Below are 13,112 nucleotides of genomic sequence, written 5' to 3'. Positions count from 1 at the left end.
GTTGAACTTGTATCTTGTTGAACTATCTTCCTAGTTCTAATGGCTTGTTTATATATACTGTTGGATTTTTTAAATTACATTTTAATTATTTTATCTTACATAAAGGGAAACAATTTTTTTCTTTTTCTATGCAATTTTTGTATATCTCATTTTTATGCACTATGCATAATTAGTGCAGTGGCCAGGGCCTCTACTACAAGCATCTTTCTATTGGGATCAGTAAGAAAGCTTCTAATGTTTCAGCATTAAGGATGATTGTTCTGTTTCTGATCAATACCTTTAACTTATTATAAGAGTTCTCTTCTGATATCATCTCACACCAGTCAGAATGGCCATCATCAAGAAATCTAGAAACAATAAATGCTGGAGAGGGTGTGGAGAAAAGGGAACACTCTTGCACTGCTGGTGGGAATGTGAATTGGTACAGCCACTATGGAGAACAGTATGGAGGTTCCTTAAAAAACTAAAAATAGGGGCTTCCCTGGTGGTGCAGTGGTTGAGAGTCCGCCTGCCGATGCAGGGGACACGGGTTCGTGCCCCGGTGCGGGAGGATCCCACATGCCGCGGAGCGGCTGGGCCCGTGAGCTATGGCCGCTGAGCCTGTTTGTCGTCCGGAGCCTGTGCTCCGCAACGGGAGAGGCCACAACAGTGAGAGGCCCGCGTACCTGCCCCCCCCCCCAAAAAAATCTAAAAATAGAACTACCATATGATCCAGCAATCCCACTACTAGGCATATACCCTGAGAAAACCATAATTCAAAAAGAGACATGTACCAAAATGTTCATTGCAGCTCTATTCACAATAGCCCGGAGCTGGAAACAACCTAAGTGTCCATCATCGGATGAATGGATAAAGAAGATGTGGCACATATATACAATGGAATATTACTCAGCCATAAAAAGAAACGAAACTGAGCTATTTGTAATGAGGTGGATAGACCTAGAGTCTGTCATACAGAGTGAAGTAAATCAGAAAGAGAAAGACAAATACCGTATGCTAACACATATATATGGAATTAAAAAAAAAATGTCATGAAGAACCTAGGGGTAAAACGGGAATAAAGACACAGACCTACTTGAGAATGGACTTGAGGATATGGGGAGGGGGAAGGGTAAGCTGTGACAAAGCGAAAGAGTGGCACGGACATATATACACTACCAAACGTAAGGTAGATAGCTAGTGGGAAGCAGCCGCATAGCACAGGGAGATCAGCTCGGTGCTTTGTGACCGCCTGGAGGGGTGGGATGGGGAGGGTGGGAGGGAGGGAGATGCATGAGGGAAGGGATGTGGGAACAGATGTATATGTATGACTGATTCACTTTGTTATAAAGCAGAAACTAATATAAAAAAAAAAGTTCTCTTCTAACAATATTTTCCTAAGAATTGGTGTGAAATTTTATCAAGAGCTTTTACTATTTCTATTGAGGATCAGGACTTTTTCTCTTTTGTTTACTAATGTGTAGTGTCCATCACATAATAAGCATGCAATAAATACATGTCGAATAAAAAAATTTATTGAAATAATCATATGGCTTTTATTGTTTTTTTTAAATAATAAATTATATCAACAGGTGCTCTGGTGTTGAAGAATTGTTACATTCCTGAAATCACCCTACTTAGGTAGAGTGGTAAAAACTGAATTAACTTTTGCCGATATTCAACTTAGGAATTTCCTGTTGATGTTCATATGTGAGATAGTATAATTTTTTTCTTGCTTTCATCTGGCATATTCTATTTTTTTAAACATCTTTATTAGAGTATAATTGCTTTACAATGGTGTGTCAGTTTCTGCTTTATAACAAAGTGAATCAGTTATACATATACATATGTCCCCGTATCTCTTTCCTCTTGCATCTTCCTCCCTATCCCACCCCTCTAGGTGGTCACAAAGCACTGAGCTGATCTCCCTGTGCTATGCGGCTGCTTCCCACTAGCTATCTATTTTATGTTTGGTAGTGTATATGTCCATGCCACTCTCTCACTTTTTTTTCTTGCTCATTGCAGCTCAAGGTTTGGCAATTTTGTGTCATTTATTGCTCTTGCTGGAGAGCTGGAACTGGAAACTCCATATGGTAATCTCAGTTTCTGTGTGACGTATACAGCTCGTTCTCATGTGGAGAACTATTCAAAATCTTGTCAATTGATTGCACAGTGGAAATCATTATGATTTGTATATAAATCCTAGGTAACTTTTTTTTAAGGTGTTGGGGGTAGGAGTTTATTAATTAATTTATTTTTGCTGTGTTGGGTCTTTGTTTCTGTGCGAGGGCTTTCTCTAGTTGTGGCAAGCGGGGGCCACTCTTCATCGCGGTGCGCGGGCCTCTCACTATCGCGGCCTCTCTTGTTGCGGAGCACAGGCTCCAGACACGCAGGCTCAGTAGTTGTGGCTCACGGGCCTAGTTGCTCCGCGGCATGTGGGATCCTCCCAGACCAGGGCTCAAACCCATGTCCCCTGCATTAGCAGGCAGACTCTCAACCACTGCGCCACCAGAGAAGCCCAATCCTAGGTAATTTTTACTGCAGTCTAACTTATGTAATAATACTGTGGATTTCTAGGTTTGTTTAGTAAAGCTTTGCAAAATAAAACCTAACAAAGCACTTCCCTTATCCCACCACAGAGCATATGAGGTATCTAACTGAGCAAGGAGCAGCACATAAACCAAAATCAGGACACATTTAAAAAAAATAGGTGATGGTTGTCTTTGGCACCTCTCACTTTATACTTTCCCCCTAATGCCAAGTGCCCCTCATAAAGTAAGGGACTTCAAGCTAATACAGACCATTTAAATACCTGTGTCTTGGTTACATAGATTGGCTTGTATTCCAAAAGCAGTGTCATTTATTCATTCATGTTTTTCACTATTACATTCTGAGCAACACATGGATTATATATTATGCTTGGTACCCTTTGTCTAATTCTGAAATGAACTCTTCTCAGGGAATTTTTCTTTAGGCAGGAGCCAACTAATTTTCTCTTTGTTTCTTAATATCTAGAAACAAACCTATTATGTTATGTTCCCAAAGCTGTTTATTTTAAAATTTGAAATAGATTTTGAAAAAATAAATCAATAATGATGATATTTCTGCCACAGTAAAAGTGAAAATTTTAAAATAATTTTAAAAGCACTTTATTGAGGTTTGATTGACAAAGAAAAAGCTATACATATTTAATTTGTATGACTTGATGAATTCGAAGATGAGTGGACATCTGTTAAACCATCAAAACAATCAATGCATAAACATATCCATCACCACCAAAACTTTCCTCCACCCTCTTTATTATTATTGCGATTTTTTGTTTGTGATAATAACACTTAAGGGCTAACCTCTTAACCAGTTTTAAGTATACAATACAGCATTATTAACTGTAGTCACTATGCTGTACAGGAGATCTCTAGAATTTACTAATGTTGTATAATTAACTTCATACTTTTTGACTAATACCTCCCCCTTACCCCTTCCTCCCAGACTCTGACAACCCCATTCTACTCTCTGCTTTTATGAGTTTGGCTATTTTCGATTCCTCATATAAGCAGTATCATGTAGTATTTTTCCTTCTTTGCCTGGCTTATTTCACTAACTATATAGTCCTCCAGGTTCATCCATGTTGTTGCAAATGGCAGGATTTCCTTTTTTTAAGGCTGAATAATATTTTATGTATTTATGGCATTTTCTTTATCCATTAATCTGTTGATTGACACTTAGATTGTTACCATGTCTTGGCTACTGTGAATAATGTTGCAATGAGGAAGTACAGATATCTGTACAGATATCTCTTCAAGATCTAGATTTCAGTTCCTTTGGAAATATACCCAAATGATTGCTGGATTATGTAGTAGTTGTATTTTTAATATTTTGAGGAACTTCCATACTATTTTCCTAAGTGACTACCGATTTACATTCCTACCAACAGCATGCCAGATTTCCCCTTTTCTCCACATCTTCACCAACAATTACTTATTGTTTTTTGATAATAGCCATCCTAACTGGTATGAGGTGATATCTCCTTGTGATTTAGATTTGTATTTCACTGATGAGTAGTGATGTTGAACACCTTTTCGTGTACCTATTTGCCATTTGTATGTCTTCTTTAGAAAAATGTCAATTCAGATCCTTTTTTCATTTTTTAATCAGATGATGATGATGATAATGATTTGCTAATGAGTTGTAACAGTTCCCTATATATGTTGGATATCAACCCTTTAACAGATCTATGGTTTGCAAATATTTTCTCTCATTCCTTAGGTTGCCTTTTCATTTTGTTGATTGTTTCCTTTGCTGTGCAGAGCTTTTTAGTTTGATATAGTCTCACTTAATCTATTTTTGTTGTTATTTCCTGTGCCTTTGATGTCATATTCAAGAAAACATTGACAAGACCAATAATAAGGTTTCCCCAGTGTTTTCTTCTACTAGTATTATAGTTTCAGGTCTTACATTTAAACTTCTAACACATTTTGTGTTAATTTTTGTGTACAGTGTAAGATAAGGATCCAATTTCACTGTTTTTCATGTGGATATATGGTTTTACCAATACCACTTATTGAAGAGACTGTCCTTTCTCCATTGCATACTCTTGGCACTCTTGTTGGAGATTGACTTTGCATGCATGAGTTTATTTCTAGGCTCTCTATTCTGTCCTGTTTGTGTGTATGTTTGTTTTTTTCTGCCAGTACTGTACTGTTTTTATTATTCTAACTTTGTAATATATTTTGAAATGGGGGTGTGTGATGCATCCAGCTTTCTTCTTGCTCAAAATTGCTTCAGCTATTTAGGGTATTTCTGTGGTTTCATATGGATTTTAGAATTGTTTTTTCTGTTTCTGTGAAAAATGCCATTGGTATTTTGAAAGGGATTGTGTTGACTCTGTAGATCACTTTGGTTAGCATGGACATTTAAAAAATATTATTTCTTCCAATCTGTGAAGACAGAATATCTTTCCATTTATGTGTGTCTTCTTAAGTTTCCTTCATCAAAGTCAGAGTTTTTACTATAAAGATCTTTAATCTCCTTGGTTAAATTTATTCCTAGGTATTTTATTCTTTTTGGTGCTATTGTAAATGGAATTGTTTTCTTAATTTCTTTTTCAGCTAGTTAGTTGTTAGTGTATAGAACTATAATGTTTTTCTATATTGATTTTATATCCTACAACTTTACTGAATTCACTTATTAATTCTAACAGTTTTTTTGTTGTACTTAGGGTTTTCTATATATAACATTGTATTATATAACAATAGAGACAATTTAAATCCTTCCTTTCCAATTTGGATGCCTTTTATTTCTTTTTCTTGCCTAACTGCTCTGGCTAGGACTTCTAATATTATATTGAGTAAGATTGGCAAGAGTGGGCATCCTTGTCTTGTTCTGATCTTAGAGGGATAATTTTCCATTTTTCACCACTGAGTGTGATATTAGCTGTGGGTTTGTCATATATGGTCTTTATTATGTTGAGGTATGTTCCCTCAACACTTTGCTGAGAATTTTTTTATCATAAATGATGTTGAATTTTGTCAAATGCTTTTTCTGCATCCATTGAAATTATCATGTGGTTTTCATCCTTCATTCTGTTAATGTGGTATATCAGACTAATTGATTTGTGTGTGTTGAGCCATCCATGCATCCCAAGAATAAATCCACTTGACCATGGTGAATAATCCTTTTAGTGTACTGTTGAATTCAATTTGCTAATATTTTGTTGAGGATATTTATGTGTATGTTCATCAGGGATCTTGGCCTATAATTTTCTTTTCTTGTGGTGCCTCTGTTTGGCGTTGGAATCAGGGTAACGCTGGACTCATAAAATGAACTTGAAAGTGTTCCCTCTTCTATTATTTGGAAGTGTTTAAGAAGGATTGGTATTAATTCTTCTTTAAATATTTGGTAGGATTTGCCAGTGTGTGTTGGCTCTGAAATCATACAGAAACAAGCCTCATCCCTGGCTACAGTGAACCCTTACTTGAGTTCCCTTCCAAGTTGCTTTGTTCTGGGGTTATCTCAGGATGAGCCCTGGGAGCCCCCATGAACAATGTTGCTACACACAAGAGTGAAAGAGGAAGAATTTAAGAAAGTATCTCCTTTGTCCTGATGCCAAATTACTGAAAATAAATGTCCAGATATTGTCCACAGTTTATCACTTTACATTATTAGTATTGAATCCATCATAAATGTTAACTTTCAATATGATTTTCTATTTCTTCCTTACAATGGTATTCTCAATATTGACTTCACAAGCTAAACAGTTTTATCACTTACTGGATCTGAAAGTGCTACAAACCAGTGTACCACTGAGAATTCAGGTAATTGGGTTTCATTCCTCACCTGGGCTTGGAAACTTAGCTATTTAGTCAATGAATGGACAAAAGGATAGGTTTCTGAGTCTTCAATGATGAACTAAATGAACCAGTGTTGAATTAGAACATCAAAGGCCAGGATGGGCCTCTAGATTGAGGCCAGAGTATTGAATAGTTATATTGAGACTCAGGTGAAGTCTAGAATATCAAGATAGTGTGGGAATATATACACAAGCCTTAAAGTGTGAGGATAGAGTTTAGATGACCATGTGGGACCTTAAAACCTGCTAGCATGGCTAAGACAGGTGCGGTGACTACATATATTATTGGATATATTGGTTTTAGGGTGAGCATGCTGTATCTACCCAGAGCATTGTTCTATTACTGGGAACAGCTTCTTATGACTCATTGTAATCATAGCATTGCCTACAAAAACCCACCTAAAATATCACTGGGCATGATAATCTAGGCTACCAGTTTTTAAAAAATTTATTATAATTGTATTAATGTATTTTAAAATGAAATGATAACATGATGCCACTAAATAAAACGAGAGAAATTTAAAACAAGAAAATTCCAAAGCAGTCTAATTCCACATTCAGTCTCTAAATTCCTTCATGTCATATTGTCCTCCTACCCCCTAATGGTTTCTTACACTTCACCTTGGCCTCTATTCCCATGACTGAACACTTAATTTTATCATTATCATGCTTTTATAATTTCTTGTGTGCATGTGGGCATGCTCACAGACATACACATGCATAACCAATGAATTCGTTTACACTTTATGGAAAACAAATGGAAGCAATCAAATGTAAATTCCCTTAACTTCTTGTACTCTTGACCTTCCCTCCTTGACATAGAATAGACAAAGTGCCTCTGCTCCTAAGTCCTTTTCATCTAGATTTAATGCTCTGTTTCTCAAGTAATTCACTCCTGAAATTTTTTTCTCCATATTTCTCTAATGTCAGCAAACTTTCCTTTTCAAATGTATCACTCTGAACCACATAAAAATACTCTAGCTCAAAAACAGATTATAATAAAAAATAGTCATATAGTTGATTTAAAACATCAATGGTACGATGATGACCAGGAAGTGAGCTTTTAAATATCTGAATGTGGATTGTGAGACAGTAATGAAAAAACATTTATGCAGAATAAGATCTAGGTGCTGGGGTAACTGAGAGGCATTAAAGGACTTTTGATGGATCTTCTTTTTTTGTTTTCCGGAGAGAACACTTCTCTATATGGCAATGAAAAACTACAGTGCTGTCAGTGAGTTCATTCTCCTTGGACTATCTATTGACCCTCATACTCAGCCTGTACTCTTCGTGCTGTTCCTTCTGATTTACCTCCTCACTCTGATGGGAAATTTCTTAATGCTGCTGATGATTAGGGCTGATTTTTACCTCCACATACCCATGTACTTCTTTTTGAGATGACTCTCCTTTCTGGACCTTTGCCACTCATCTGTCACAGTCCCCAAGATGCTGGAAAATGTACTTTCTGAAAGTAAAACCATCTTTGTAGAGAGCTGCCTGGCTCAGGCCTTCTTTGTTTGCCACCAGGGGCACTGAGGCATGTCTGCTGACTGTGATGGCCTATGACCACTAGGTAGCCATCAGCTCCCCTCTGCTCTGTGGCCAGGTGATGAACAACCAGCTCTGTATTGGGCTGATGTGGGGCTCCTGGGGCCTGGCCTTTGTTGATGCTCTCATCAACATCCTCCTGGCTGTCAATTTAGACTATTGTGAGGACCAAACTATTCCCCACTTCAGCTGTGAGCTGTCTTCTTCCATCTTTCTTGCTTTGATACCTCCACCAGTTTCACACTCCTGCTCTGCTCTTCTGTCTTGCATCTCTTCGGAGCCTTCATTATGATTGTTTCTTCCTATGACCACATTGTCTGCACTATCCAAAGTGTCAGCTCCACCTCAGGCAGAGGCAAGGCCTTCTCTACCTGCTCTTTCCACCTCACTACTATTATTTTGTTCTATGGCTCAGGTTTCCTCAGCTATTTCTTGCCAACCTCAGGCTCCACTCTGGAGATGATCTTCTCCTTGCAGTACAGTGTGATTACTCCCATGCTGAATCCCGTCTTCTATAGCCTACAGAACAGAGAGGTGAAGGCAGTTATGGGAAGAATGTTTAGAAAATATTTTAATTCTCTCTTGTAGTGTACACAAAATGATAATGAAAGAGAAGCTGAACTATTGTGCTACATGATCAAACAACGGACTTTAAGGAGAGTTTCTTGATTGTCCATGCTGCCAGATATGACAGGGAACATAGTGGCATTTATTTCCTCGGAAATATTTCTGAAAAGGACAGAAAACTCTTATTTTAGGATGATTCAGGTTCAGTCTTATTTGGAAAAGGAGAAATGAATCACATAACCCTCTTTTTCAAGGGATCATTTTATTAAAATGTTGATTTATTATTCATATTATGTGGACATCTATTGCTATTGTTGCTTATTACTTCTTCATGCTTCTTCATATAATTACACTTCAAGTCCCCAGGAAGACTGATTTTCTCAAATTTACACGTCCATAAAGTGAGGTGATCCTATAACCCACGATAGACTAACCATTCTACCCTTTCTCCCGACAGTGCATTGAGGCAAGGTGTGAAACGAAGACCCAAGTGAGGTTAGTTAGAATCCTTCTCTAGGAAATTCAGATATTGAGCAGGAAGAAACAACAACAGCAGCAACAAAAAACCCATCATTCAGAATAAAGTCAATCTGACCGTAGTGCCTAAAGAGACCACGAAACCCTGTTCCCCTGGCAGTTGTCCTTTCTGAGGTCGTATGTTTAATAGAGATGGTAATAATAGCTAATTTGTTACATTTCTTAACTCGTGTCACAAAGTGCGCTAAGTTCCTGGGATAGACAGGATGGCCTCCTGAAGATGATCTCCTAATCCCTGGAACTTGTGAATGTGTTATGTGACAAAAGGGGCTGGGCAGATGAATAAGGTTATAGACCTTAAAAGGGGTCGAGTAATATAGATTATCCAGGTGGGCTCAGTCTAATCACATGAATCCTTAAAAGCAGGGAAACTTCTCCAGCTGTAGGCAGTTATGATGAGGCAGAAAGGGAAGGTCAGAGATAATATAAGCATGAGAAAGACTCAACCCACCATTGCTGGTGTGGGTCCATGAGCCAGAGATTGTGGGTGGCCTCTAGAAGCTGAAAACAACCCCCAGCCAAGAGCCAGCAAAGACATAGGAACTTTAGTCCATGGAATTCATGGAACTGAATTCTGCCAACAACCTGAATGGTGTCTCTCCTAGATCCACCAGGTAAGACCTACTGACTTGACTTTGGCCTTGTGTGACCCAGGGCAAAAAATCAGTTGAGTGCACCCATATTTCTGACCTTAAGAACTATCAGAAGATGTATTTGTGTCATTTGAAGCCACTAAATTTGTGGTAATTTGTTATGGCAGCAATAGAAAACGAATATAGTACCTTTTATTATCCTACTTAGTTATCTCAACAGATATATGAGATAGGTTTATTGTTAGCTTTCCTTTACTGATGAGGAAATGAGACTCAGGATGTTTGTATGCTGTCCAGCAATTCATAGCAAGGAAATGGTGGAGCTGGAATTTTAACCCATGCAGTTTGAATCAAGTCCACACTCTCAATCACTGTAGTGCTGCTTCCATTAAGTCTATGAGGCTCGCAAATACTTTCTATAATTATATTTGCTATTGGATTCAGTTGCTTACAAAGAATGGTAATTAATACCACTAATACCAAAGGTGAGGTTCAAGCAACAGAACTTTGGTGAAATGCAAAGTATTTAGATTTAGATATTTAGTTAAGATTTGGGAAAAGATAGTAATCGCTATGCTGCCCTTCCTCTTCTATTTTGTGAACTATCCTTTTTTCCAAAAATGTGGTTTCTCTCTTTAATCAGGTTATTTGCAGTCAGTCTCTGTTTTTTTCAAAGAAAAATGATTGGTTTTGAAATTGGAACTGGGAGATTGATTTGTAGGCAACAAATATCAGGGAAGTGAGGATATGTAGAATTCGTGATTGTGCTAAGACACGCACAATGAAGTGAGCTGTCTGTCCGTCGTTACTGCTCATCATATGTAATTGCCACTCTTAAGATCCATTGCCTGAGACCATGGACACTGTGCTTATAAGCCTTTCAGTAAGAGGTAGTTGCTAAAATTAAGCAAGTACAAGAGAAAGAGGAATGCCAACACCACAGTGTCTTCTATTGTCAAGACAATTATTTCATTTCTTGATTTTTAAATTTTTAATTTTTATACAATTTTTAAAGGTTACTTACCATTTACAGTTATTACAAAATATTGGCTATATTCCCTATGTTGTACAATATATCCTTGAGCCTATCATACACCTAATAGTTGCATCTCCCACTCCCCCACCTTTATGTTACCCCTCCCCCCCACTGGTAACCACTAGTTTGTTCTCTGTGAGTCTGCTTTTTTGTTGTTATATTTTTTAGATTCCACATATAAGTGATATCGTACAGTATTTGTCTTTCTCTGTCTCAGTTATTTCACTTAGCATAATGCCCTCCAAGTCCATCCATGTTGCTACAAATGGCAAAATTTTGTTCTTTTTTATGGCTTAGTATTCCATATTGTGTGTGTGTGTGTGTGTAACACATCTTCTTTATCCATTCATCTGTTGATGAACACAAGTTATTTTCATGTCTTGGCAATTGTAAATAATGCTGCTATGAACATTAGGGTGCATGTATCTTTTCAAATTAGTGTTTTTGTTTTTTTTGGGCTGTATACTCAGGAGTGGAATTGCTTGGTCATATGGTAGTTCTATTTTTAGTTTTTTTGAGAAACCCTCATATTGGTTTCCACAGTAATTGGTTGTGCCAATTTACAGTTCCACAGTGTACAAGGGTTCCCTTTTCTACACATCCTTGTCATCGTTTGTTATCTGTAGACTTTTTGATGATAGCCATTCTGACAGGTGTGAGGTGATATCTTCTTGTGGTTTTGATTTGCACTTCCCTGATGATTAGTGATGTCAAGCATCTTTTCATGTGCCTGTTGGCCATCTGAATTCTTCTTTGAAAAAATGTCTATTTAGTTCTTCTGCACATTTTTAAATCGGGTTGTTGGGGAAAATGTGTTTGCAAATGGTATGACTGACAAGGGATTAATATTCAACATATATAAACAGCTCATACAACACAACATCTAAAAAACATTTCTTGATTTTTGACCTTAAGGTTCAGAATGAAATTCAGTGACTTTCTTTCCCTGTGCTGAAAGAATGCCTGTCCTTTTATAGACGTAGAGCAGAGACTATTCAAAAATAACTCAGAGACTGACTCAGTGACTTCACTACAGCAGCAGGTTGCTTATCAGAGAAATGGATGTTGACCAGGGAATTACATCATCTCAGCATCATAGAATATCGGAATAGTGACATCATGGACTTGGAGGACCTGGAGAACCAAGAACCTCCAACCTCTCTAAAACCACCATGTTTCCCTTGCCTCAGCATACTGTGACTCCCTAATGGAATAAAGCTAGTTACTCCTCATAGCCTATATTCTTCCCTGTTGCTTTGTTGAGGTCCAGGATTCAAAACCAACATGGCCTGAAAGATGAGACCAGAATGAGAAAAGGAAAGAATTACATGTTGGAAAAAATATAGTAACAGATGAATTTTTATCTCCAATAATCTAGAGAATATTTCTGGGGATAAATTTTATTTTTTTCTTAACAAATGAGAGTAAATTTAATTTCTATGTAGTGTTGTTTTTTGAACCATTTTTACTTATCTATATTCTTTTATTCAGACATCATTTTACATGAACACCTGAATGGGATCACATCATACAATCTGTTGCCTGTTTTTTTTTTGGGGGGGGCTTGCCATCCTTTCCACATTTTCTCCTACTTATTCTCCACTCAAGGTAACCCATGTTAATCACAGAGTATATATCTTTCTTAGTTTTCTCTGGGTTTATATAGTCACATTCAAACTTATACACATATACGTATATGTATACATATAGAAGTTTTCCACCTCTGTTTAAAAACTGTATAAATACACACTTTTTATCCTGTTTGTTTTTCATTCTTTAATAATTTATAAAACGTACTACACTTCAAATGCCATAGCTCTAATTTATTTTTCTGTGTGTCAGCATAAAATTCTACTTGTGAATGTGCCATAGTTTCTAAACCATCCCCCTATGTTTAGGCTCACTCTGCTTCCATTTTTTAACCACTGCAAAAATGCTACAGTAAACATTTTTGAGTACATAACATGAAATTTACATGTCTTTATGTCTTTGGGATTGATTCCCAGAAATAGACTTGTAAAGTGTATGTATTTTTCTAATTTTAATTAATGTCAACAAATTGTTTTCTGGGTATGCTATAACACCTCACATCTCCACCAGCAAAGAGTGCCCTTTAACCCCTACTGAGCCTGCAATGTGTTATAGTTTATTACATAGTGCTATTTCATTTTTATTTCAATTTGCATTCCTCTGCCACTAGGCAATATTAACATCTTTTCACATATTAGTTGGTCCTTTGCATTTGATCTTTTGTGAAGATTATATCCACAGCTCATTTTTTTTCAGCTTGTTTGCTGTTTTTTTTTTTTTTTTTTTTTTTGCGGTACATGGGCCTTTTTAGATGCAACATCAAAGACAGGATTAATGAGAGAAATAATTGATAAACCAGACTTCATTGAAATTTAAAACTTCTTCTCTGTGAACAATGTCAAGAGAATGAGAAGATAGGTCATGGATTGGGAGAAAATATTTGCAAAATGCACATCAGAAAGAGTACTGTTAT

The 13,112-nt window shown here is 37.0% G+C and overlaps 1 pseudogene across 1 annotated transcript; it reads left to right on the top strand.

The window, feature by feature from the left end:
* The first annotated feature begins 7,534 nt into the window (after positions 1-7,534).
* On the top strand, positions 7,535-8,464 carry LOC309811936 (olfactory receptor 8S1-like; annotated as a pseudogene). Its single transcript has one exon. The product of its transcript is annotated as an olfactory receptor 8S1-like (transcript).
* Positions 8,465-13,112: the final 4,648 nt, after the last annotated feature.

The sequence above is a fragment of the Mesoplodon mirus genome (genome assembly GCF_964341445.2).
Source record: "Mesoplodon mirus genome assembly, chromosome: 11".
NCBI classification, from domain to species: domain Eukaryota; kingdom Metazoa; phylum Chordata; class Mammalia; order Artiodactyla; family Ziphiidae; genus Mesoplodon; species Mesoplodon mirus.
This window is presented reverse-complemented; position numbering and strand designations above follow the sequence as displayed.